The 27935-nt window shown below is 50.4% G+C and overlaps 1 long non-coding RNA gene across 4 annotated transcripts in view; it reads right to left on the minus strand.

Moving 5' to 3' along the window:
* Positions 1–11764: 11764 nt before the first annotated feature.
* The window catches only part of LOC149438109 (uncharacterized), a 41963-nt gene continuing 25792 nt past the window's right edge, over positions 11765–27935 (minus strand). The window contains exons 1-4 of one of the 4 annotated variants that reach the window (XR_016307959.1): positions 23872–24023; positions 21359–21447; positions 17418–17492; positions 11765–12049 (exon numbers count right to left, since the gene is read on the minus strand). This is a non-coding gene — a long non-coding RNA (uncharacterized LOC149438109). Of the gene's footprint in view, positions 12050–17417; positions 17493–21358; positions 21448–23763; positions 24024–27935 lie in introns of those variants that run through there. The other 3 variants (XR_016307957.1, XR_016307958.1, XR_016307960.1) reach the window with 3 other exon arrangements.

The raw sequence follows: 27935 nt of genomic DNA on the forward strand, positions 1-27935 counted from the left end.
CCTGGCAGTACCAGGGTCATTGGTTTGAATCCCAGCCACGGCACCACCTGCCTAGAGCTTGCATTCTCTGCCTGCCTGGGTTTCCTCCCAGTACTCCAGTTTCCTCCCACACTCCAAAGATATGCTGGTAGGTTAATTGGGTCCTGTCTAAGGCTAGATTCACACCTAAGTAGTTTGAACTTTATTTTTTTATTTTTTTCTTCTTGTTGCTAGACAGATTTAAAATGCAAAATGAATCAAAAACACGGCAAAAACAGTGGCACTAATACAGTGATCAGTGCTAATAAAAAGCACTGACACTGTACTAATGGCACTGGGCAGGAAGGGGTTAACATCTGGGTGATCAAAGGGTTAACTGTGTGTTAGGGAGTGATTTTATTGTGCACTGCGTTGTTTTACTAAGCAGACCTGCTGCTTTCTATCTCTCTGCTTTGCAGAGAGATAGAAAGCAGCAGGTCCATGCTGACAGGAGAGTGATCTGTGTTGTTTACGCACGTCTCTCCCTTCTCAGCTTTGCCGATGATCACCGAGTCCCGGCTGGCAATCGTCAGCTGGGAGCCAGTGATTGACATCCTCAGGAGCAGGGGCGGACTGACCATTAGGAAACTCGGGCACTGCCCCATAATGCATGGTTACTTATTGCCATGCTTTGTAGTTTAATGCGATTAAAAAAAAACAATGTGCCTGCACTCTTTCTTGGCAATCGCCATGCATACGTAGGGCACCCCATTGAAACAAACGGGCTGCCCTAAACAAGACACTCCTAAACAACTAAACATGCAAAACATGCAAAAAAATATGCATGCTGGTGCACCTGCATAGCTGTGAATGGAGCCTGAGTACCTGTGCAATTTTGGCTAACAATGCATGACAAGAGGCTTTCCATTCATTTTTTTGGGGGGGGCCCATTCTCGTCTACGCGTTTCTCTACCATACGCCTTCTTCCGAATTCCCACTAGTGCAGTGGGAAATCCCCTGGTTCAGGAAACATTGAAAAAAAAAAAATATATATATATATATTATACTGCCAAAAGTATTGGGCCCGCCCTCCAGATCATTGGATTCAGGTGTTCCAATCACCTCCATGGCCACAGGTGTATAAAATCACCTAGGCATGTATACTGCTTCTCAGGGGCGGACTGACAACTCATGGGGCCCCCGGGCAATAGGGGATCATGGGGCCCCTGTGTCCTTGCCCAAACTCAAAATAGCCTATGAAAAAGGTACCAGGGGCATCTCATGGGGCCCTCTACTGCCCTAGTTTCCAAATGGTCAGTCTGCCCCTGCTGCTTCTACAAACATTTGTGAGCGACTGGGAACAGCAGCAACTCAGCCACCAAGTGGTAGGCCACGTCACATGACAGGGCGGGGTCGGCGCATGCTGAAGCACACAGTGCTCAGAAGTCGCCAACTGTCTGCAAAGTCAATAGCTAAAGACCTCCAAACTTGGTGTGGCCTTCAGATTAGCACAATAGTGCATAGAGAGCTTCATGGAATGGGTTTCCATGGCTGAGCAGCTGTATCCAAGCCTTCCATCACCAAGTGCAATGCAAAGCATAGGATGCCGTGGTGTAAAGCACGCCACCACTGGACTCTAGAGCAGTGGAGACGTGTTCTCTAGAGTGACCAATCACGCTTCTCTGGCAATCTGATGGATGTGTCTGGGTTTGGCAGTTGCCAGGAGAAAGGTACTTGCCTGACTGCATTGTGCCAAGTGTAAAGTTCGGTGGAGGCGGGATTATGGTGTGGGGTTGTTTTACGGGGGTTGGGCTTGGCCCCCTAGTTCCAGTGAAGGGAATTCTTATGGCATCAGCATACCAAGACATTTTGGATAATTTCATGCTCCCAACTTTGTGGGAAGAGTTTGGGGATGGCCCCTGACCTGGAGTCCTGACCTCAACTCCATAGAACACCTTTGGGATGAATTAGAGCGGAGACTGTGAGCCAGGCCTCCTCCCCCGACATCAGTGCCTGACCTGACAAATGTGCTTCTGGAAGAATGGTCCAACCTTCCCATAGACACCCTCCTAAACCTTGTGGACGGCCTTCCCAGAAGAGTTGAAGCTGTTATAGCTGCAAAAGGCGGGGCCAACTCAATATTGAACCCTACGGACTAAGACTGGGATGTCATTACAGTTCATGTGCGTGGAAAGGCAGGCGGAACAATACTTTTGGCAATATAATTTGTATACACGCAAGAACAAACACGCAAAACAACGCAGCTAACAAAAAGCTATTCACTGTGGATCACTGTATAGGAAAAACAATCATTGTCACATATATGAAGGGGCCCTTAGGCTCCTCCTATGCAGGTGTGACAGTGCGGGCAACTTTTTGCTTAATTTTGCGCATCCTGTGTAGGGCAGCTCATTCTTTTTATTTCTTTTGTGCAAAAAATGCACAAAAAATGCATGATCCTTTGTTTTAAATCATGTTGCACCAAAACGCATGGTAATTTGTTGCCACACATTTTGACATGACAGCAAGGTGTATTGGGGTGACGTTAAAGTGTCATGAAACCCACGTCATTAAAAACGATCCGTTCATGCTGTTCATAGTCACTATGGGATACCTTTTCTGTATTTTGCAAAAAACCTGGTTGATCCTGCTGTTTTTTTTTATCTCTTGCTCCTGTCCCTGTCCCCAATGCAGTTGTGGATTTTGAAGAGCAGTGTTGGCAGTTCTGCACATGCTCAGTTTTCAGTGAGTTTCTATGCTGAGCATTTCTTCCCTATCACATCTGAACATGTGACTATAGAGTTACACATATGGACATATACAGAGTGGTAAAGGCACACCACTCCCTCCCTCTTCCTCCATGCCCACTAACCAGCTAAACACAATGGGGGCAGGATATTACATCTTGATTGATGGAAGCTTCACCTCTCTGTTCTTCTAAAACACAGGCTGGAGGGGCGTGACATCCACCCACACTGTGATATTGCCAAAAAATGATTTCAAATATATATTTGTATGACAATTTAAAACAGTTTATTGATATTAATTATTTACTTTTACTCTGTATTCCAGAGGCTAATTTTTTTGTTTTATTATGTTTTATTTGTTTATTTTGAACATGCGACCAACAGCAAAGGACTAGAAACTCCTCTTACCACTGTTTCCTGGCTGACAGACTGGAAAGGATCTGGGTCATGTGATGGTTGTTTATCGATTAGGAATCAATTCGTTTTTTATTTAAGTGATTTCAGTGCCATCATCCATATACAGAAAGAGAAGGGATCATGTAACCAATTGCCTACTGGACACTCCCCCCCCCCCCCTTCCTGCCCAGGCCATTTTTCAGCTTTCAGTGCTTTGAATGACAATTGCGTGGTCATGCAACACTGTACCCACATGAAATTTGTATAATTATTTTGAGACACATAGAGCTTTATTTTGGTGGTATTTAATCACCACTGGGGTTTTTAATTTTTGGCTAAACAAACAAAAATGGCCAAAAATTAAAAACAAAAAAAACAACTTTTTTCTTAGTCTTAGAATTTGTAAATAAGTAAGTTTTCTTTTTCACTGATGTGCACTGATGAGGCTGCACTGATGGGCACTGATAAGCTGAATTGATGGGCTCTGATAGCCACTGATGGGCTCTGATGAGGTGGCACTGATGTGGCTGCACTGATGGGCACAGATGAGGCGGCACTGATGAGGCTAATCTGATGGGCACTGATGATGCGGCACTGATGGCCACTGATGAGGCTGAACTGATGGCCACTGATGAGGCGACACTGACGAGGCTGCACTGATGGGCACAGACGAAGCGGCACTGATGAGGCTGATCTGATGGGCACTGATGGCCACTGATGAGGCTGCACTGACGACCACTGATGAGGCTAATCTGATGGGCACTGATGATGCGGCACTGATGGCCACTGATGAGGCTGAACTGATGGCCACTGATGAGGCGACACTGACGAGGCTGCACTGATGGGCACAGACGAAGCGGCACTGATGAGGCTGATCTGATGGGCACTGACGACCACTGATGAGGCTGCGCTGATGGGCACTGATAAGCTGAATTGATGGGCTCTGATGAGGCTGTTCTGATAGCCACTGATGAGGCTGCACTGATGGGCTCTGATGAGGTGGCACTGATGGCCACAGATGAGGCTGATCTGATGGGCACTGATGGCCACTGATGAGGCTGAACTGATGGCCACTGATAAGGCGGCACTGACGAGGCTGCACTGATGGGCACAGACGAAGCAGCACTGATGAGCACTGATGATGCGGCACTGATGGCCACTGATGAGGCTGAACTGATGGCCACTGATGAGGCGGCACTGATGAGGCTGATCTGATGGGCACTGATGGCCACTGATGAGGCTACACTGACAAGGCTGCGCTGATGACCACTGACGAGGCTGCGCTGATGACCACTGACGAGGTGGCACTGATGAGGATGAACTGATGGCCACTGATGAGGCTACACTGACAAGGCTGCGCTGATGACCACTGATGAGGTGGCACTGAAGGGCACTGATGACCACTGATGAGGTGGCACTGATGAAGCGGCACTGATAAAATGGAACTGATGGGCACTGACAGGTGGCACTGATGGGGCTGCACCTATGATCAGTGCTCTGAGTATCAGTATAAATGTCCCCTGCCACAGTAAAGCCAGTTATTGGCTTTCCTCTCCTCAGATAGTGACAGCACTGATGAGGCTGCACTGACAAAACAGAACTAATGGGCACTGATAAGTGGTACTGATGGGGCTGCGCCTATGATCAGTGCCCTGATTATCAGTGTAAATGTCCCCTGCTACAGGAAAGCTGATTATCGGCTTTCCTCTCCTCAGATAGTGGCAGCATTGAGGAAAGGAAATGCCGATAGCTGTCATTTGTTTACATGTGATCAGCTGATCACATAGTAAAGAGCCAACATCATTGGCTCTTTACCATAATTAGTTATGCGCTGTGTCCGAGGGACACGGCTCACCCCCCTCCCCTGATCGCCGCTCTACAAGTGGCGTGACTGGGTGGATGCCATATGACTTCCTCCCGGAAGGAGGAGAATCCCGCCCAGTTGTCAGTCTGCTATAGGCCGGGCGGGAAACCAGTTAAATAGAAATCCAGTGTCCATGTCCATCCCTGAGGACTGAACTGACAATGTTATCAGCTTTCCCAGCTATCCTCTGTGATTTCCAGAACACTGCCTCCCTATGTTATGAGGATGAATGGGGTGCGGGGGAGGTGTCCATATAAAACTTCCTGTCCTAGGGTGACAACACTACTCCATATATACACTGACTTTATGTTATCACCTTGGGACAGTAAGTGTGTTACCAGCAGGACCACAAGGTGAAAATAAATAAATGAAAATGAAAACACATGCAGACACCACATCGAGGGACTGGTACGCTGCAATATATTACGTTTTTGTTGTAGGGTTTAGACACATTTTAAGAAATATCATTAACATTCAGAAAATATCAAAAAAAATTTTTACAGTGAAGGAAATGCGTATTTGCTCCCCTGCTGATTTTGAATATTTGCCCCTCACAAAGAAATGATCGTTCTAAAAATCGAATGTTCGGTGTATTGTAACACTGAGAGACAGAATAGCAACAACAAATTCAAAAGAAATGCATGTCTAACAAATGATGACTGATTTGCATATTCATGAGGGAAATAAGTATTTGATCCCCTATCATTCAGCAGGATTTCTGGCTACCAGGTGTCTTTCATACAGGTAACAAGCTGAGATTAGAAGCAGTCTCTTAAAGGGAGTACTGCTAATCTCATTTTGTTACCTGTATAAAAGAAACGATCCGATTCCAAATTCTCCACCATGGCAAAGCCCAAAGAGCTGTCCAAGGATGTCAGGGACTGTATGTGTGTGGAGGTCACCTTCCAGTATATTAGCAAGTGAACCTTTTTTTTCAATAGAGTTTATGTGCAGCTCTTGTAATTGTATTTAACTGTCCCTTCTGGTCTGGGATTCTATGGTTTTAGCTTAGGGTTCAATATTCAGCTTTAGCTAGAGCCAGGTTTACCATCTGACGCCAACTGCTGGTAGTTAGTTTCTGATCTGTTATGCAACTGAACGCCTACTAGGGACTAAGACCAGAATAGATAGGTTGACTCTGAGCTCCAGCGCCACACCACAGTTTCTGCTGGAGAGAAGCTGCATTCCAGGTTGGTTGGAGGATCTCCCCAGCGACTGGAGGATCTCATTGCTGAGATCAGTCCATGTCAGCCCCCCCTCATGCCACTGTCCTCCGCATGTCATGCCCCCTCACATGTTATGGCCCCTCCCCCCCCCCCAAGTCACTGAACTCCCCTGTCAGTGTCTTCCCCATGTCACAGCCCCCCATGTCACTGATCCCCACACATCACTGTCCTCCCCATGTCATTCCCCCCTCATGTCACTGTCCTCCCCATGTCACCCCCCCCCCCTCATGTCTCTGTCCTCCCATGTCTGTCCCCCCCACATGTCACTGTCCTCCCATGTCAGTCCCCCCCTCATGTCACTGTCGTCTGCCTGTCATGCCCCCCATGTCACTGAACCCCCCCCCATATGCCAGTGTCTTCCCCATGTCACTGACCCCCCCAAATGTCACTATCCTCCCCAAGTCATTCCCCCCTCATGTCACTGTCCTCCCCCCCCCACATGTCACTGTCCTCCCATGTCAGCCCCCCCCGCATGTCACTGTCCTCCCCATGTAATTCCCTCCCCACATGTCACTGTCCTCCCACGTTAGTGTCCTCCCCACGTGACTGTACTCCCCATGTCACCCCCCCATGTAACGGTCCTCTCTCCGATCCATGATGCTCCCCAATATGCATCTTTGATCCATCTTGCTGGAGCATCGGTGGCTAGTGATCCGTGGGATCAGCGGTGCAGCAGAAAAGGGGTTAGCTGGGGCAGCTCTGTGCTAGGGTTGTTGGCTGTCGGTGATCGGCTTCTGATGCCTAAAACCGTGACGTGCAGTTGCTTCAGGGGGACAGATCATCATGGGAGACAGATCTTGCCGCTACAAGGGTAGGGATGCGTTTTTTGGCTGCATTTGAATTCCAGCTGCCTGCATCCGGGGGTGTCCGACCTTCCATCGGGAGAAGATGAATTGTTTTGGGTTTACACATAAAAATGAACAAAACCCATTCACAATTTTTAAGCGCGGGCAGAAATCATCACCCTCAGCCCATAATCCTGAGTCGCACTGCAGTCGCGGCAAAACGCACCACGTATGCTTCATACCTCCCAACTGTCACCGATTCCGAACAAGTTATTCTGTCCTCATTTGCCCCTCTGCTCCCGTTTCTCTGTCCTCCTGCCCCTCTGTTCCCGTTTCTCTGTCCTCCTGCCTGTCTTCCCCTATCATCTAACAAATCCGCCACTTTCTCAGTGCGACAAAGCAATTTTTTTGGGAAAAAAAGAGTAAAAGCAGGAAAAAAAGGGCTTTATCTAACCTTAAATCTAAAGCAGGTGTCTCCAAACTTTCTAAGCAATGGGTCAGTTTACGGTCCTTTAGGCCTCACCCTCAGTTCACACTATGCGGGTTGGTTGCGGGTATGGGAATCGCATCTGTTCACGCCAGGGCCGGAGCTTCCACTAGGGAAACTAAGCAGCCGCCTAGGGGCGCTTGGGCGCAACACAGGCTGGAACTGTGTGGGATGCTGCCACTGTAGCAGCTGCTGCTTCCAGTGTTCCTCTCAGACTCGGTCCCTTACTGAAAGCCAGCTGGTGTCTGCAGTACACTGGAGTTCCAGCCCTTCTCTTCCCATTCATTAGTGAAGGCGGAGCTGTGCCTGCAGAGGAAGGTAATGTCTGACTCTGATGTCTCGTGTCTGTGTGAGTGTGACCCAGCCAGCCATCCACATATATGTGTCAGTGAGTGATGATGTCATCACAATCCCACAGCTTGCTCTTCTGATCTGTGTCAGTGTTGGTGTGTTGTGTCAGATCTGCCACTGTGTGGGATCGCTCAGTTCAGCTGCCTGCTGTCACTGCATTTTACCTCCCCCCATTGCCTGGGGAATTCTAGCCTGGGACCTGTCAGAGTGTGTATCCATCATCCTCCACTCATTCCAACTGTCACCCTGCCACTGCCAGCCACAGATACAGTCCATTCGTGACACTGATCTTGTCCTTAATATTGGTGCTGGTGGCATCTTATGGTACTTCTTTTTGTAAAGTGAAAGAAATGTAATAGTTTCATATTTGATTGATTTAATATTTTGTACTTTTTTTTTAACATTTACTGGGTGGGCACAAGTAGCTCTTCTAGCCTAGGACACAAAATAGTTCTGGTTCCTGCACCCAAAACTACCCGCAGCCAAAATCGAGCTCCCCTGAGACGTGCGGGGCTGCCATTCATTCTAAATGGCGCCCCCACACATCCCAGCTCGTACCACGAGTGTGGGAAACCGAATGCTCAAAAAGACCACGCCGTTTCTATGAGGCTGCATTTTTGTGCGGAGACGCAGGCACAGCAGCCTATTTAAATGAATGGGCTGCTGTGACCGAGCAAACACAGCCTGCGCAACCTTCAATAGTGTGAACTGAGGGTTGGGGGGGCAGACTGTGGCCAGTGAGAGTAGAGAATGCCCTAGTGTCAGTGCCCCATCACTGGTTTAAATGGGAGAAATAGTGCCCCATAGATGGTCTCAGTAGGGGAATGGTGCCCCATCATTGCTGTCAGTTGGTGGAATAGTGCCCCAAGGGCCAGATAAAGGCAAGCAAAGGGCCACATTCAGCCCCTGGGCCGCAATTTGGAGACCACTGATCTAAAGTTATCCCAAGCATGTTTAAAGTCACTTAGAGCTCATTTAGACTTGTATTTGGAGGTTGTAAAAATGAGTCATTGAGCCTTGTTTTTAGCACCCCCAACTGCCACTCACCAAGCTGCAAAGGCAGCAAATGGGGTTTTATCACATCATGGTCGCAATGCATTGCTGCACAGCCACAGCAAAAACCATGCGGAGTTAACATCTTCATGTCCGGACACTTTCACCCCCTTCCTGTCCAGGCCAATTTTCAGCTCTCAGCACTATCACACTTTGAATGACAATTGCACGGTCATGCAACACTGTACCCATATGAATTTTTTAGCGATTTTTTTTTTGAGACAGATAAAACTTTATTTTGGTGGCATTTATTCACGACCGGGATTTTTATTTTTTTGCTAAATAAATGAAAAAGCCCCAAAAGTTTGGAAAAAAAAGTTTCTCATAAAATTTTGCAAATAATCTGTCTTCATAAATCTTGGCCAAAATGTATTCAGCTATCTTTTTAGTTAAAAAATAACCCAAATTAGTTCAACTTTTTTAGTTTACATTTTTTTTATATTATTATGACACTGTACTACTTGTGGGGTGGGTGAAGATTTTTTTTTTCTTTGTTTTACACTGATTGCTTTTACACCCATAAATGCTGTAAAAGCAATCATTTCTCCTCTCTGGCTGCATTCTTGCAGCCATTGAGAAATACTGTGCGACCTGCGATTAGTCACAGCTTGTCAGATGGTACAAGGCTGTTGTGAATAGCCCTGTACCATGTGATCTCTGTGATCATTCATAGATTTCACTAGTAGTAAGCAATGATGTCAGGAAGTGACATCTTGTTTACTACTGTTCATGTGATCACCGATTGGCCAATCACTGATCACATGAATTAGGACCTCACACAGAGGTCTCGTACAGCGATCAGTGTTCCGGACACAGCGGGCACTGATCATTGTATTGGTGTCACTGGGAGGTCAGTGTCCGTTAGCTCCCTCCCAGTGTCAGAATGCCCGCCGCAGTCCAACAATAAGTTGCTGATCGCCACCATTACTAGTATTAAAATATTTTTTTTTTTAACCATTAGCCGCCCGGCCTATAGCCGTTTGGCGGCCTCAAAAACGCTTTAGCTTTCCGGGTGCACGCCATGCGCAGTTTGCGCGGTTGCAGAGCCGTGCAGCGGCGCGATCTGTCACCAGCCGTGTACCTCGGACACGGCCGATGACAGATCTGAGTACCGGCCCCGTTGCCGGTACCATGTGACCTGCTGTGACCAATCACAGCAGGTCACATGACAGTTGTATATAATGGATGGCTTCATTCATGCCATCCATTGTATACTAGTGCCTAGCTGTGAATGGTCACAGCAGGTCACATGCACATGTCACGTGATTAGCTGTGGCCAAATCACAGCTAAGCACAAAAAAAAAAACAAAAAAAAAAAAACCCTGAATGAATCGATGTTATTCAGGTAAATGCTTGCTTATAGCAAAGTAATTCTTTGCTATAAGCAAATTGTGTATACAAAAAAAAAAAAATACTGATCACTTCCCCAAAGTAGTACAATGTTACTATGGTAACATTGTACTACTTTGGTCATAGTAAAATATGAAAAAAAAAATCTTAAAAAAAATTAAAAACAATGTAATAAAAATTTAAAAATACAAAAAAAGAAATATATATTTTTTTCCATACTGTCACCAGTCAGTGTCCCTGTTCACCACCATGCCAGTTATATGATGACACTGTACTGCACTGGTGACAGTATGTAAAAAAAAAAAAAAAAAAAATAGTGAAAATTATTTTTTTCATTTTCCGAAAAAAAAAATACAACTTCAAAAAACTCGCCATTCCTCTTATGAAGTACGTCGGACTGTCTACTCTGCAAAAAGGGGTCATTTGGGGGATATCTGTACTGTCCTGACATTTGGGGGATATCTGTACTGTCCTGACATTTGGGGGATATCTGTACTGTCCTGACATTTGGGGGATATCTGTACTGTCCTGACATTTGGGGGATATCTGTACTGTTCTGACATTTGGGGGATATCTGTACTGTCCTGACATTCTTGGACCTCAAGAAATTAGATTGGCTGTCAGTACTTCAGGACTGATCAATATTCAGATCTATACCATAGTTTGTGAACTCTATAACTTTCCTACAAACTAAATAATACATCCTAATTTGGGTTATTTTCACCAAAGACATGTAGCAGAATACATCTCGGCCTAAATTTATGAAGAACAAATATTTATTTGTAAACTTTTATAACAAACAAAGAAAAACGTGTTTTTTTTCAAAATTTTTGGTCTTTTTTTGTTAATTTAGCAAAAAATAAAAACCCCAGCGGTGATTAAATACCACCAAAAGAAAGCTCTAGTTGTGTGAAGAAAATAATAAAATTTTAGTTTGAGTACAATGTTGTATGACCGCGCAATTGTCATTCAAAGTGTGAGAGCGCTGAAACGTGAAAACTGGCCTGGGCAGGAAGGGGGAAAATTGCCCGGTATTGAAATAGTTAAAGAAAATTCCAGTATCTATCCCGCCATTTGTAGACGCTATAACTTTCACGTAAACCAATTAATTCACAGGCATTGGGATTTTTTTTTTAGCAAAGACACGGAGCAGAATACATTTTGGCCTAAATTCATGAAAAAAATTAATTTTTTACAGCTTTATTGGATATGTTTTATAGTAAAAAGCCAAAAATATTATTTTATTTTTCAAAATTGTCAGTCTTTGGTGATAGCGCACAAAATAAATAAATAAATAAATAAAATCGCAGAGGTGATCACATACCACCGAAAGAAAGCTCTGTTTGTGTGGAGGAGGGGGGGGGGGGGGGGGAAGAGACAAATTTCATTTGTGTACAGTGTTGCATGACCGAGCAATTGTCTCTTAAAAGTAGTGCAGTGCTGTATCACAAAAAATGGCCTGGCCAGGCGGGGGGGGAAATCCTCTGCAGGACAAGTGGTTAACAGTAACATACACCCCCCCCCCCCCCAAAAAAAAGTCAAAATACTTCCTTTAAAATGACATTGTATTCAGTGATGTCACAAGCTGTTTACACGTCCAATACACAAATGGATGTTCCTGGCTGTATTTTACATCTGCTGAAAGGGGAGCCCCCCCCCCCGACATTCAATGTTTTCTGAAAGTAAATCACCAGCATTTCTCTAGTTCATTCTCAGAGGCCAGATCTGGTTTATTCCAAAAAATGTGCCCCCTGAACTGGATGGAGATCAGAAACGGAGGCAGCACACAGCACCGCGGATGCAGTCGTAGTCAGGGAGCTGCTTGATGAGACCTAGATGGAGACAGAAATTGGATCAGAATTAGAAGACAGTTACTGGAAATCGCCGGCATTCATTAACAACATTTAACAATTAACATTTTTCTTTGGATGAAGTGTGGATGTACTTTGATTGCTCGCCATGTCTCCATTGGGAAGGATGACCCTCTGTGTTGTGACCTTGCACTACACATGCTCAGTTGCTCGCTGTTTTCAGGCACTGTGCTGAATATGTAAAGGCCAATGTGCTGACATCCTAAAGATTTACTGCTGCTCATGGAGCTCTGGGCTTCGGCAAAATGGCCACCTCCAGCAAGGAGAAACAGGAGTGATGCTAAAGGCAATTTACACTGCACACTTATTTTGGTAGCATTAATGTAATATCTGTAGGGGGTCCAAAAGCTGCCCTGTGGGGGATGAGGGTCCAAAGGCTGCTCTATGGAGGATGGGTAGTGAAAGCTACCCTGTGGAAGTTTCACAATCCAGGAATCCTGGAATATTCAGAGTACAGACAGGATATTGAGCACAGACCACCTCATTACCCACTTCACCATCGTGCACAACAGCCACCCCAAAGCTGAAAAAAAAACAGCTTTGCACTTTCACTGAGGGATTCATTGGTCTCGCTCTTCATCCTGCAATTCCTCCAGGCTTAACATTGGGTGGAAAGGTGATAGTTGGGATGTTAAGTCAGACACAACTCATCTTCTCCCTGCCCTGCCGCAACACCAGACTTCCATGGAACCCTTTTTGAGAAGCCCTGTTGTAGGAGGGGATCTGACAAGCAGCCCTGGGGAGGGGGGTCTAACAAACTGCCCTGAAGGGGGGTCAGAAAACTGATCTGTAGGGCAGCTTTTCTCAACATTTTAACCATCAAGAACATTTTTTTTCTTTTTTTTTTTTAAACCACTAAAATAATTTCCAGTCTACAGCTCACAGTAGATGAGCACAATCAGTGAATGTTCGGTATTACAAACAAATTCACCTTTTTAAACAAGAAGCTTTGTTTTGTAGAACAAACATTTAATTTATTAGCAAAACCATCTGCTTTGGGGTTTAGTGGCAAAAATGATAATTGGATTTCAGTGGCTAAAAATCCTTCTATGAATCTGTACTTCCCTGTGGTTTGTCGGCACTACCAATGAGTGAAGGTCCTCTCTGGTGCCATAAGGTGAATGTCCTCTCTGGTGCCATAAGGTGAATGTCCTCTCTGGTGCCATAAGGTGAATGTCCTCTCTGGTGCCATAAGGTGAATGTCCTCTCTGGTGCCATAAGGTGAATGTCCTCTCTGGTGCCATAAGGTGAATGTCCTCTCTGGTGCCATAAGGTGAATGTCCTCTCTGGTGCCATAATGTGAATGTCCTCTCTGGTGCCATAAGGTGAATGTCCTCTCTGGTGCCATAAGGTGAATGTCCTCTCTGGTGCCATAAGGTGAATGTCCTCTCTGGTGCCATAGATTTTACTTGTGATAAATAACAATATTTAAAGTTGTAACAAATAATGGATTATATTTTCCTTCATTTGCGGTCCTGGAATTCTGATTAAAAAGCCCTGCGAAGGGGGTCCGACAAACTGCCCTGTGAAGGGGGTCCGACAGCAGCTCAGTGAAGGGGGTCCGACAGCAGCCCAGGGAAGGGGGTCCGACAAACTGCCCTGTGAAGGGGGTCCGACAGCAGCCCAGTGAAGGGGGTCCGACAGCAGCCCAGTGAAGGGGGTCCGACAGCAGCCCAGTGAAGGGGTCCGACAGCAGCCCAGTGAAGGGGGTCCGACAGCAGCCCAGTGAAGGGGGTCGGACAAACGGCCTGAAGGGGGGGTTCGGACAAACGGCCTGAAGGGGTTGGACAAACGCCCAGTGTAGGGGGGGGGGGGGGGGGGGGTCGGACAAAATGCCCTGTAGAGAAGTTTCTCAACTTTTTAACCATGAAGCAAATTTTTTTCCCCAAAATTTCAGGAAACCCCTTAAATAATTTTCAGTCTGCAGCTCCCAGTAGATCAGCACAAATCAGTGAGTGTTCCGTATTATAATAAACAAACTCACATTGGTAACTAGAAGCTTTGTTTTGTAGAACAAACATTTCATTTGGTGGCAAAACATCTGCATTGGGGTTTAGTAGCAGAAATGACAAATTAGATTTCAGTAGCTAAGAATACTTTTATGTGCCCCGCACTTCTCTGCGTCTTGTCGGCACTATCAGTGAATGAAGGGAAATGTCCTCTCTGGCACCAGAGATTTTACTTGTGATAAATAATATTTAATGTTGTAATAAATAATAAATGGATTTATTTTCACTTCCTGTCCTGCAAACCCTCCCATAGAGAAATCCTATTCCCATTATTATGGACGATTCAGAGTGTGAATCATTAACTAATATTCTCTGAATTTGGGCTTTTAGCCAGTTTTCTATCCATTTACAAAGCCTGTAGACTTTACATCACACAGTACAAACACCCTGGAGAGGGTCGGAAAACACCCTGTAAAAGGGGAGCGATCAGACAAACTGTCCTGCATGGGGCCCGAAAACTGTAGGGCGGCTTGTCTCAACCATTTAACAGACAAGAAATTTTAAAATTTCAGGGAACCCCTAAAATACATTTCAGTCTACAGCTCCCAGAATATTAGCACAATCAGCGAGAGTTCGGTATTAGAATAAATAAAATTCATCTTTTTAACGTGAAGCTTTGTTTTGCTGCACAAACATTTCACGGCAAAAGCATCTGCATTGGGGTTTGGTGGCAAAAATGACATTAGATTGCAGAAGATAAAAATACTTTGTATCCTGTACTTTCCTGCCTGGTGGAGGGGGTCCGAGAAGCTGACCCAGAGGGGCAAATTCACTGATTTAAACTAAAAGCTTTGAAAATGAGAATTTCTGTCTGGTTCACTTCTGATGAACTCCCGTCTGTAGTTCAGGGGTCCGGAGTGAGCAACACACAGACCACCTTACAGAGTATGAACATAATCACCCCTCCTCACAGCACAAGTCAGTCGCCCCCCCCAAAGCCTGATCTCCAACATTACAGATAACCGTAACATACATAAGCACAAAGTCCATAAGGACAGACCCCCCCCCATTTACCCCTTGGTAAAGACAGACATTGCCCCCGGCACAAAGCCCGCAGTAAAGATAGATGCCTCCCACCTGAGCCCTCAGTATAGACGGACGGCGCTTCAGCACAGAGCCCTCAGTATAGACGCACGGTGCCCTCAGTATAGACGCACGGCACCCACAGCACAGAGCCATCAGTATAGACGCACGGCGCCCTCAGCACAGATGGACGGCACCCACAGCACAGAGCCCTCAGTATAGACGGACGGTGCCCTCAGCACAGAGCCCTCAGTATAGACGGACGGCGCCCTCAGCACAGAGCCCTCAGTATAGACCAGGGGTGAGCAACTATGGCCCTCCAGCTGTTGCAGAACTACAAGTCCTATGAGGCATTGCAAAACTGACATTTACAAGCATGAGTCCCAAAGGAAGAGGCATAATGGGACTTGTAGTTCACCAAAAGCTGGAGGGCCAAAGTTGACCACCCCTTATATAGACGCACGGCGCCCTCAGCACAGAGCCCTCAGTATAGACGGACGGCGCCCTCAGCACAGAGCCCTCAGTATAGACGGACGGCGCCCTCAGCACAGAGCCCTCAGTATAGACGGACGGCGCCTTCAGCACAGAGCCCTCAGTATAGACGGACTGCGCCCTCAGCACAGAGCCCTCAGTATAGACGGACGGCGCCCTCAGCACAGAGCCCTCAGTATAGACGGACGGCGCCCTCAGCACAGAGCCCTCAGTATAGACGGACGGTGCCCTCAGCACAGATCCCTCAGTATAGGCCAGGGGAGAGCAACTGTGGCCCTCCAGCTGTTGTAGAACTACAAGTCCCATGATACATTGCAAAACTGACATTTACAAGCATGAGTCCAAAAGGAAGAGGCATGATGGGACGTGTAGTTCACCAAAAGCTGGAGGGCCACAGTTGCTCACCCCTGACATAGACGAACAGTGCCCTCAGCACAGATCCCTCAGTATAGACGGACGGAGCCCTCAGCAAAAAGCCCTCAGTATAGAATAACGGTGTCCTCAGCCCAGAGCCCTCAGTATAGACGAACGGAGCCCTCAGTATAGACGGACGGCGCCCTCTGAATTTGGGCTTTTAGCCAGTTATCTATCCATTTACAAACTGATTTTTCCCAGCCTGTAGACTTCACCTTACAGCTGTGTGCGGGGAACTGTGTCAAACGCTTTTACAAAATCCAAGCACGGCCCAGCCGCCCTTCCGTCCCAAGCACAGCACCGCCGCCCCTCCGTCCAACTACACCCCAGCCGCCCCTCCGTCCAACTACACCCCAGCCGCCCCTCCGTCTATGTAGCCCTCAGTATAGACGGACGGTGCCCTCAGAACAGAGCCCTCAGTATAGACGGACGGTGCCCTCAGAACAGAGCCCTCAGTATAGACGGACGGTGCCCTCAGAACAGAGCCCTCAGTATAGACGGACGGTGCCCTCAGAACAGAGCCCTCAGTATAGACGGACGGTGCCCTCAGAACAGAGCCCTCAGTATAGACGGACGGCGCCCTCAGAACAGAGCCCTCAGTATAGACGCACGGCGCCCTCAGAACAAAGCCCTCAGTATAGACGGACGGCGCCCTCAGCGCAGAGCCCTCAGTATAGACGGACGGCGCCCTCAGCGCAGATCCCTCAGTATAGACGGACGGCGCCCTCAGCACAGAGCCCTCAGTATAGACGGATGGTGCCCTCAGCACAGAGCCCTCAGTATAGACGGACGGCGCCCTCAGCACAGAGCCCTCAGTATAGACGGACGGTGCCCTCAGAACAGAGCCCTCAGTATAGACGGACGGCGCCCTCAGCACAGAGCCCTCAGTATAGACGGACGGTGCCCTCAGCACAGAGCCCTCGGTATAGACGGACGGCGCCCTCAGCACAGAGCCCTCGGTATAGACGGACGGGCCCACAGCACAGAGCCCTCAGTATAGACGGACGGCGCCCTCAGCACAGATCCCTCAGTATAGACGGACGGCGCCCTCAGCACAGAGCCCTCAGTATAGACGGACGGCGCCCTCAGCACAGAGCCCTCAGTATAGACGGACGGCGCCCTCAGCACAGAGCCCTCAGTATAGACGGACGGTGCCCTTAGCACAGAGCCCCCAAGTACAGACAGATGGATCCCGCCCAGCACAAACCCCCCGTCAGTATAGTCGGACAGTCCACGGTACCAATTGAAACTGCCGAAGTAAATGTACGTAAGGAGGTCTTCAAGTGGTCAGTAACACTTTAACCACCCAAACTAAAACAACGTTTGGGTGGAATAACCTTCGAGATAAAAGTCACAACTACAGGAAATGCGTTAAATTAAAAACGACCTACCATGTGCAGCTCCAGCAGGACACTTGTCATAGATGTACTTTGAAAGACGTTCCTCAATGTTTTAGCACCGATGGCCTGCCGAGAGAAAAAAAACAAACTTCAGTATTTCACACATTTGTCATCATACATACACATTACACAACAAAGCTATGTTTTTCTCTCATTAGTACACAGGGGTAGTGGCAGAGACACGAGTAACACTTTTTCATCAGTGTGGTGTCACGGAGGAGGTCTGGTGCTACAAATCTTACTCTGTGCGACGTGCATGGCGATATGTAATGTGTGTATTGCAAATACCGTTTTCATGTGTACGTGTGTGCTCGTGATCACTCGAAAGGGGGGGGGGGGGGCTCAAAAAACTTTTTATTTTTAAAGGGTGGGGGTGGGATATTTTATGTGGTTGGGTGCAACTAATCTGTTACTATTAAAGACTTTTTTTTTTACATCACATACGGGACATACATTCCCCATGTGATGATTTTTTTGGGAAACATATCATTGTTAATGAGACACTCCGGGTGTAATAGACCCTGAATGAATCCCCTGAATGAATCCCCTGAATGTAGTACAATGCAGATCGCATTGCATTACATTATTTCCTGGTCATGCTGGTTGGGGACACAGAGGCTGACCTGAAAGTGACATCATACACATGGCTTTCTGGGTGTGTCTGGTCTTGCTCTGTACTCCTGAAATTCCTCCTCACATTGACTGTTTCTACCATCCCAGCTACCACCCTCCTACCCAGACAGATCCTCCCCTCACCCCGCCTGCAGTGACCAAACACCAGACTTCTGTGGAATTCTAATTAAGAAGCCCCGGGAAGGAGGTCTGACAAACTTCCCTATAGTGGATGCCGGACAAACGCCTTGTAGGTGATGCCAGACAAATGCCTGATAGGGGTTGCCAGACGAACACCCTGTAGGGGGTACCAGACAAACACACTATCGCGGGTCTCGGACAAACGCCCTTTAGGGGGTGCCAGACAAACGCCTTGTAGCAGGTGCCGCACAAACGCCCTGTAGTGGGTACCGGACAAATGCAATGTAGGGGGTGCCGGACAGCACCCTGTAGGGGGTACCAAACAAACGCCATGTGCTGGACAAACGCCCTGTAGGGGGTGCCAGACACACACCCTGTAGCGGGTGCCGGACAAACGCACTGTAGGGGGTGCCCAACAAATGCAACGATGGGTGGGCCAAACAACCGCCTTGAAAGGAGTGCCGGACAAACACCCTGTAGGGGGTACCGAACAAACACCTTCTCGGTGGTGCCGGACAAAGCCCTGTAGGGGGTGCCGGAACACGTCCTTTAGGTGGATGCCGGACACACGTCTTGTAGGGAAGTTTGTCAACCTTTTACCATAAAGCCAATTTTTTCTTCTAAATTTCAGGGAACCCCTTAAATAATTTTCAGTCTGCAGCTCCCAGTAGATCAGCACAAATCAGTGAGTGTTCCGTATTATAATAAACAAATTGACATTTTTAACTAGAAGCTTTGTTCTGTAGAACAAACATTTCATTTAGTGGCAAAACATCTGCATTGGGGTTTAGTAGCAAAAATGACAATTAGATTTCAGTAGCTAAGAATACTTTTATGTGCCCCGCACTTCTCTGCGTCTTGTCGGCACTATCAGTGAATGAAGGTGAATGTCCTCTCTGGCACCAGAGATTTTACTTGTGATAAATAATATTTAATGTTGTAACAAATAATAAATGGATTTATTTTCACTTCCTGTCCTGCAAACCCTCCCATAGAGAAATCCTATTCCCATTATTATGGACGATTCAGAATGTGAATCATTAACCAATACTCTGAATTTGGGCGTTTTTAGCCAGTTATCTATCCATTTACAAACTGATTTTTCCCAGCCTGTAGACTTCACCTTACAGCTGTGTGTGGGCAACTGTGTCAAACGCTTTTACAAAATCCAAGTGCAGCCCCGCCGCCCCTGCGTCCCAAGTGCAGCCCCGCCGCCCCTGCGTCCCAAGTGCAGCCCCGCCGCCCCTGCGTCCCAAGTGCAGCCCCGCCGCCCCTGCGTCCCAAGTGCAGCCCCGCCGCCCCTGCGTCCCAAGTGCAGCCCCGCCGCCCCTGCGTCCCAAGTGCAGCCCCGCCGCCCCTGCGTCCCAAGTGCAGCCCCGCCGCCCCTGCGTCCCAAGTGCAGCCCCGCCGCCCCTGCGTCCCAAGTGCAGCCCCGCCGCCCCTGCGTCCCAAGTGCAGCCCCGCCGCCCCTGCGTCCCAAGTGCAGCCCCGCCGCCCCTGCGTCCCAAGTGCAGCCCCGCCGCCCCTCCGTCCCAAGTGCAGCCCCGCCGCCCCTCCGTCCCAAGTGCAGCCCCGCCGCCCCTCCGTCCCAAGTGCAGCCCCGCCGCCCCTCCGTCCCAAGTGCAGCCCCGCCGCCCCTCCGTCCCAAGTGCAGCCCCGCCGCCCCTCCGTCCCAAGTGCAGCCCCGCCGCCCCTCCGTCCCAAGTGCAGCCCCGCCGCCCCTCCGTCCCAAGTGCAGCCCCGCCGCCCCTCCGTCCCAAGTGCAGCCCCGCCGCCCCTCCGTCCCAAGTGCAGCCCCGCCGCCCCTCCGTCCCAAGTGCAGCCCCGCCGCCCCTCCGTCCCAAGTGCAGCCCCGCCGCCCCTCCGTCCCAAGTGCAGCCCCGCCGCCCCTCCGTCCCAAGTGCAGCCCCGCCGCCCCTCCGTCCCAAGTGCAGCCCCGCCGCCCCTCCGTCCCAAGTGCAGCCCCGCCGCCCCTCCGTCCCAAGTGCAGCCCCGCCGCCCCTCCGTCCCAAGTGCAGCCCCGCCGCCCCTCCGTCCCAAGTGCAGCCCCGCCGCCCCTCCGTCCCAAGTGCAGCCCCGCCGCCCCTCCGTCCCAAGTGCAGCCCCGCCGCCCCTCCGTCCCAAGTGCAGCCCAGCCGCCCCTCCGTCCCAAGTGCAGCCCAGCCGCCCCTCCGTCCCAAGTGCAGCCCAGCCGCCCCTCCGTCCCAAGTGCAGCCCAGCCGCCCCTCCGTCCCAAGTGCAGCCCAGCCGCCCCTCCGTCCCAAGTGCAGCCCAGCCGCCCCTCCGTCCCAAGTGCAGCCCAGCCGCCCCTCCGTCCCAAGTGCAGCCCAGCCGCCCCTCCGTCCCAAGTGCAGCCCAGCCGCCCCTCCGTCCCAAGTGCAGCCCAGCCGCCCCTCCGTCCCAAGTGCAGCCCAGCCGCCCCTCCGTCCCAAGTGCAGCCCAGCCGCCCCTCCGTCCCAAGTGCAGCCCAGCCGCCCCTCCGTCCCAAGTGCAGCCCAGCCGCCCCTCCGTCCCAAGTGCAGCCCAGCCGCCCCTCCGTCCCAAGTGCAGCCCAGCCGCCCCTCCGTCCCAAGTGCAGCCCAGCCGCCCCTCCGTCCCAAGTGCAGCCCAGCCGCCCCTCCGTCCCAAGTGCAGCCCAGCCGCCCCTCCGTCCCAAGTGCAGCCCAGCCGCCCCTCCGTCCCAAGTGCAGCCCAGCCGCCCCTCCGTCCCAAGTGCAGCCCAGCCGCCCCTCCGTCCCAAGTGCAGCCCAGCCGCCCCTCCGTCCCAAGTGCAGCCCAGCCGCCCCTCCGTCCCAAGTGCAGCCCAGCCGCCCCTCCGTCCCAAGTACAGCCCAGCCGCCCCTCCGTCCCAAGTACAGCCCAGCCGCCCCTCCGTCCAAGTACACCCCAGCCGCCCCTCCGTCCAAGTACACCCCACCTGTTGTCACACATTTCCGGGTCAGAAACAAGGAAGGAAGAAGAGCGGACATGTGTCCTCTCTCCCCTTTACCCAGCGGCACCTGCCATGTTGTGTGGAAGCAATTGGGTGCAGCCTCCCAAATGCTCCATCTGACAGAAAGGAGTCCACCTGTCAGATTTACACACAATCCCGGTGCAGGAAGCCACCAGGAATGTATGTAACAGGTTGTTTCATTAACCTCTGCAGGAAAACAGAACTGCCAATTAGCATGGCGACTTACATTTATTTTGGCGGTCCATTCCTCCAGAGAAACACGCCGGCTACAAGCCAGGACTTGGTCCCCGATGTCCTCACACACACGGGTTGTGCCTAAGATAGAAAATCAGAACACTTAGAATTGGTTCTTTAGATGCACATATTTCTCTCTAACCAATCACATCTAGGTGAGCCACTACATCATGTTTCACTGCCGTCTGTGCCGGGACCAGTTTGCTGTGTTGCAAAAGACTCATCCTGCGAATGTAACCACTTGTGGACCGCCTTCATGACCAGGCCATTAATTGCTGTACGGCGCTGCATTACCTTGACTCACAATTGCGCAGTCATGCAACGTTGTACATAAATAAAATTTGTCTTTTTTTCCCCACAAATTGCACTCTTTCGGTGGTATTTGATCACTTCTGCGGTTTTGGTTTGTTCTATAAACAGGGGTGTGTAATTTAAGAAAAAACTACTAGTCCAGGGACTAAAGCGGGCTTCCAATCTATTTGTCCAGATATATAAAACATTTATTTTTAACCAAAACCGTATTTAAATCTGGAGGTGCTTTTAGGAACGTCCGGGGCTTTTAAAATCAAAAGGGGCTTTATGGTGACTTATGCCGGCCATACATGGGTCAAAATTCGACCGATTTTTTCGTCCGAAAATTGGACCTAAGAATAATCGGGCGATTTTCGCTCTGTTAGTTGGGTCAATGGCACCGGCCGATTTTCGTGGTTCCTCCCCTTTTCGGTGATCGGGCATGTTGGAAAATACGTGAAAAACAACCGATTTTAGACTCAATGATGGTCTAATCGTACGATCGTTTTTCCGAAAAGAATATGCGCATGAGCCGTGACCTGGAAGGAACAGAAGTTTCACCTGTTATATTATTATTATTACATCGAGGTTATATAGCGCCAAAGGGTTTGCTCAGCGCTGTACAATAGAGGGGGGGATAGTACATGAAACATTACAGCAACTACAAACAGCACACGAGGGGTTAGAGGGCCCTACTCTTTCGAGCTTACAATCTAGGAGGGAGGGGGTAGTGGTACAGGAGGAAGTGGCTGTGGGGGATGGAGTGGCAGGGGGAATGAAGGAGAGCAGCAGTTAGGTGAGGGTGGGGTAGGCTTCCCTGAAGAGGTGGGTTTTCAGGGAGCGCCTGAAGGTGAGGAGGGAAGGTGACAGTCTGATGGATTGGGGTAGTGAGTTCCAGAGGATGGGGGAGGACCATGGGGTGAACTTTATGGCTTGGTCGGCCGATTTTCAAAATCATTGATGGCGCCATCAGATTACCGAGCGAAGGACGTTTTCGATTTCCGAATGAAAAATCGTTTGGAATTCAACCCATGTGTGGCCTGCATAAAACATTTTATATTTTTAACATTGCGCTGTTTATCTCCTCCTCCCCACCCTGCCTGTCTCCAGCCCCGTCCCTGGGATTAGACGGGAGGGGAGAGACCTCGCAGTGCAATGAGCACCGATTGGCTGCTCCTCAGGAAAGGGGTGTGTCCAGCTGATCCTTTATCCCTTTTGCTGTCAGAGCCGTTTTTGCGTTTTTTGTACAAGTTTAAAAAAATCTTTAATTTTTTAATTTTAGGCTTAAAGATGACACAAAACCCCCAAACATGAGATTTTCTGAAAGCCGAGACCCCAGAGAATATAATAGTGGTAGTTTCAATGTTTTATTCACATATTACCGCAAAATTTTAGTAATAAATACTGAAGTTATTTAAGGGCACAAAAAAAAAAAAGCAATAAATGACCCGATTGGTAAAATATAAAAGACGAGGTTGCAGCGATGACACAGATGACTGGGAAATACAGCTGCTGGTTATCGGCTGCACTTTCCTCGCACTGTCCCAGCAGGAGGAGAACTGCTGATATCCGGCAATTGTCAGAGGAGGGATCGGCACTGATCAGCAGTGCACATCAACGCCGCTGCCTATCAGTGCCCAACATCCGTGCCGCCCAACATCCGTGCCTACCATCAGTGCCGCCCACCATCCGTGCCGCCTACCATCCGTGCCCAACATCCGTCCCGCCTACCATCAGTGCCCAACATCCGTGCCGCCTACCGTCAGTGCCGCCTACCATCCGTGCCGCCCACCATCAGCGCCCACCATCCGTGCCGCCTCATTAACACCGAATGGAGTCCCATCCATTCTGCTCAATCCGCAGATCCGATCCATTATGCGGGGATCATTGGAGGGGTGTCACCTAGTGTTACCGCACCGGGTGACACCAACCCCAGGGACGCCCCTGTCGGTACCGGTAGGTAAGTGGTTAAAAAAAAATGAAAGGAACCCACCATTGTATTCTCCGGGGCGTTACATGTTCGGGGGTTCTAATGTTCTAGCAAACAAACCAACCAGCAGATGTAAACAAAAAGAATTACAAATCCCAGCCCGCCATCCACGTTACCAGAACACGGACATGCCATACTGTCATAGAATTCCTGTCACACATCATCCTCATCCGGGAACGTTTCCTGTCATGGTTTTCCCGCCATCACACACAGCGTTCCCTCACCTCTCCTCCGGGCTCCCCGGCCAGGTTGTCTTTCATACTTCCCGCCATTTTCTCTCTCCCCGCGAAGCAACACTCAGCACAGCTCCGCACGTCGCCGCGGATGAGACGGCGAGGCGCATGCGTGGACAGAGGACCGGACGGCTCGCCGTCTAAAACAAGACGAAGAGCGGACAGCGACGCTTAGAAGCTGGAGGGGGAACTGCAACTGGAATCAAGTCCTACAGGGCGCAGAGCTGGGATGCGGTTTTTGGCTGCATTTGAATTCCAGCTGCCTGGATCCGGGGGTGTCCGACCTTCTGACCTTCCATCGGGAGAAGACGAATTGTTTTGGGTCTACACATAAAATGAACAAAACCCATTCACGATTTTTAAGCGCAGGCAGAAATCATCACCCTCAGCCCATAATCCCGAGTCGCACCGCAGTCGCGGCAAAACGAACCACATATGCTTCATACCACCCAACTGTCACTGATTCCGAACAAGTCCTTCTGTCCTCGTTTGCCCTCTGCCCTCCTGCTCCTCTGTCCCCCTGCCCCCCTGCCCCTCTGTCCCCCTGCCCCCCTGTCCCTCTGCCCTCCTGACACTCTGCCCCCCTGCCCCTCTATTCCCCTGTCCTCCTGCCCCTCTATTCCCCTGTCCTCCTGCCCCTCTGTCCCCCTGCCCCTCTGTCCACCTGCCCCTCTATTCCCCTGTCCTCCTGCCCCTTTGTCCCTCTGTCCTCCTGCCCCTCTGTCCCTGCCCCTTTGTCCCCCTGCCTCCTCTATTCCCCTGCCCCCTCTGTCCCCCTGCCCCCTCTGTCCCCCTGCCACTCTGTCCCCCTGCCCCCTCTGTCCCCCTGCCCCCTCTGTCCCCCTGCCTCCCTGTCCTCCTGCCCCCTCTGTCCCCCTTCCCCTCTGTTACCCTGCCCCTTCCCCTCTGTCCCTTCCCCCTCTGTCCCCCTGCCCCTCTGTCCCCCTGCCCTCCTGCACCTCTATTCCTCTGTCCCCCTGCCCCTCTGTCCCCCTGCCCCTCTGTCCCCCTGCCCCCTCCTGTCCCCCTGCCCCCTCTTGCCCCTCTGTCCCCCTGCCCCCTCTGTCCCCCTGCCCCCTCTTGCCCCTCTGTCCCTCTGCCCCTCTCCCCCTCTCTCCCCCTGCCCCTCTGTCCCTTTGCCCTACTGTCCCCCTCCATCTCTCTGTCCTTCCGTCCCTCTGTTCTTCCGTCCTTCTACCCTCTGTCCCCCTGCCCCTCTGTCCCCCTGTTCCTCTGTCCTCCTGCCCCACTTTTCCCCTGTCCCTCTGCCCCTCTGTCCTTCTGCCCTACTGTCCCCCTGGCCCTCCATCTCTCTGTCCTTCCGTCCTCCTCTGTCCCCGTCTCTCTGTCCCCCTGTCTCTCTATCCCAGTCTCTCTGTCCTTCTGTCCCCCTGCCCCTCTGTCTCCCTGTCCTTCTGTCCCCCTGCCCCTCTGTCTCTCTGTCCTTCTGTCCCCCTGCCCCTCTGTCTCCCTGTCTCTCTGTCCTTCTGTCCCCCTGCCCCTCCGTCTCCCTCCTCCTCTGTCTCCCTGCTCCTCTGTCCTCCTCATTTGTCCCTCATTCTGGTCTGATCTCTGTAGTTGTATATAAAATGTACAATTTATCAAAAAGTGTTTCCCAGTGCCAAATCTTTCATCCATCTTTTATTTGGAGGGGAGATTTGTGATAGGAGGGGGGAATTGGGGGGAGGTTGTGCTATGAGGGGTGATTTGTGTTAGGAGGGGGGATTGGGAAGAGTTGTGCTAGGAGGGGGGATTGGGAGGGGTTGTGCTAGGAGAGGGGATTGGGAGGGGTTGTACTAGGAGGGGGGATTTGTGTTAGGAGGGGGGAATTGGGGGGAGGTTGTGCTACGAGGGGTAATTTGTGTTAGGAGGGGGGATTGGGAAGAGTTGTACTAGGAGGGGGGATTGGGAGGGGTTGTGCTAGGAGAGGGGATTGGGAGGGGTTGTGCTAGGAGGGGGGATTTGTGTTAGGAGGGGGGACTTGGGGGATGGTTGTGCTATGAGGGGTGATTTGTGTTAGGAGGGGGGATTGGGAAGAGTTGCACTAGGAGGGGGGATTGGGAGGAGTTGTGTTAGGAGAGGGGACTAGGAAGGGTTGTGCTAGGAGGGGGGTTTGTGTTAGGAGGGGGGGATTGGGAGGAGTTGTACTAGGAGGGGGGATTGGGAGGGGTTGTGCTAGGAGGGGGGATTTGGGGGAAGTTGCAATATGAATTGTGATTTGGGGGGGGGGGATTTGTGCTAGGAGGGGGGAATGGGGGAGAGGATTTGTTCTAGGGTGAAACATTTGAGGGTAAAGAGCATGTGTGCTAGGAGGGGTGAAGTAGAACTACAGGGGAATTATTTTTTTCTTGGTGGTGGTGGGGATTTGTGCTAATAAGGGTGATTGGGGGGGATTTGTGCTTGGAGGGAGGATTGAAGGGAGGTTGTGCTAGGAGGGGTGATTTTTTTTTTTTTGGGGGGGGGGGGAGTTTGTGCTGGGAGAGGGGATTGGTGGGAATTTGTGATGGGAGAGGGGATTGGTGGGAATTTGTGCTGGGAGGGGGGATTGGTGGGAATTTGTGCTGGAAGAGAGGATTGGTGGGAATTTGTGCTAGGAGGGGAGATTTGTGGTAGGAAGGGGGATTGGGAGGGAATTTGTGCTAGGAGGGGGGAATTTGTGTCAAGAGGTGGGATTGGGAGGGGTTGTGCTAAGAGGGGGGATTTGTGCTATAAGGGGGGATTGGGAGGGGTTGTCTCCATAGACCTGCATAGTTGCCAACTCTCATGAATTGCCCAGTTCACTCGCAGATTTTTGAATGCTGTCCCGAGGGGTCCTTGTCCCGGGCAGCATCCCAAAAATCAAAGCAGGTCACAGACAGTGAAGCGCTGCGGGTGGCTCCTGCAGCTACGTCCAAACAGCAGACACATGGGGCAAGCTGCGACTGTGTGCTCTGCCCGCACTGCCTAGAGGAGTTTGCTTTCATGCTGACACTACTCTCCGGGGTCCTGAAACAACCCACGTCTCCCCCACCAGCAATCCTTACCGATATCTCTACATTCCTTGTATGCAGAGGGAGGAAAAAAGATTTCTGCCTCCCCCCGCCATGCTCTGTAAACTCTGGATGGCTTCAGCTGGAGGGGGTGAGTTTTGGAGGGGGGCAGAAATTATTATTATACAGTATTTATATAGCGTAAAAAGGTTTGCTCAGCACTGTACATTATAGTGGGGGACAGAACATGAGACAATACAGTAACAAAACAATACACAAGGGGTTCGAGGGCCCTGCTCCTTGGAGCTTACAATCTAGGAGGGAGGGGGTAGAGGTACAGGAGGAAGTGGCTGTGGGGGATGGAGTGGTAGGAGGAGTGGAGGAGATCGGCTGTTAGGTGAGGGTGGGGTAGGCTTCCCTGAAGAGATGGGTTTTCAGGGTGCGCCTAAAGGTGAGGAGGGTAGGTGACAGTCTGATGGATTGGGGTAGTGAGTTCCAGAGGATGGGGGAAGTCCTGGAGAAGTTCTGCAGTCGGGTGTGGGGGGAGGAGACCAGGGAGCTAGAAAGTAGGAGGTCTTGAGAGGAGCGAAGATTACGGGTAGGGTGGTATTTGGGTATCAGATCGGTGAGGTAGTTTGGGGCAGTGTTATGAATGGCTTTGTATGTCAGTGTTAGTAGTTTGAATTTAATGCGTTGGGCAATCGGAAGCCAGTGGAGGGAATGGCAGAAGGAGGTGGCAGAAGCAGGGGCGGACTGACCATTTGAGCACTCGGGCCCTGCCCGAGGGCCCAGGGTCAGTAGGGGGCCCCATGAAATGCCCCTGGTACCTTTTTTATAATCTTTTTTGGGTGTGCTTTGAGTGTGGGCAAGTACACAGGGGCCCCGTGATTCCCTATTGCCCGGGGGCCCCATGAATTGTCAGTCCGCCCCTGGGCAGAAGTGGAGCGGTTGGTAAGGTGGATTAGTCTGGCTGCTGAGTACAGGATGGACTGATGCGGGGATAGCCTGTGTTGGGGTAGGCCGTTGAGGAGGGAGTTGCAGTAGTCCAGACGTGGGATAATAAGGGAGTGAACGAGTTGTTTAGTA

This window comes from Staurois parvus, unplaced genomic scaffold (genome assembly GCF_062004578.1).
Source record: "Staurois parvus isolate SC_StPar_1 unplaced genomic scaffold, SC_StPar_1.0 ptg001220l, whole genome shotgun sequence".
In the NCBI taxonomy this organism is placed as follows: Eukaryota; Metazoa; Chordata; class Amphibia; order Anura; family Ranidae; genus Staurois; species Staurois parvus.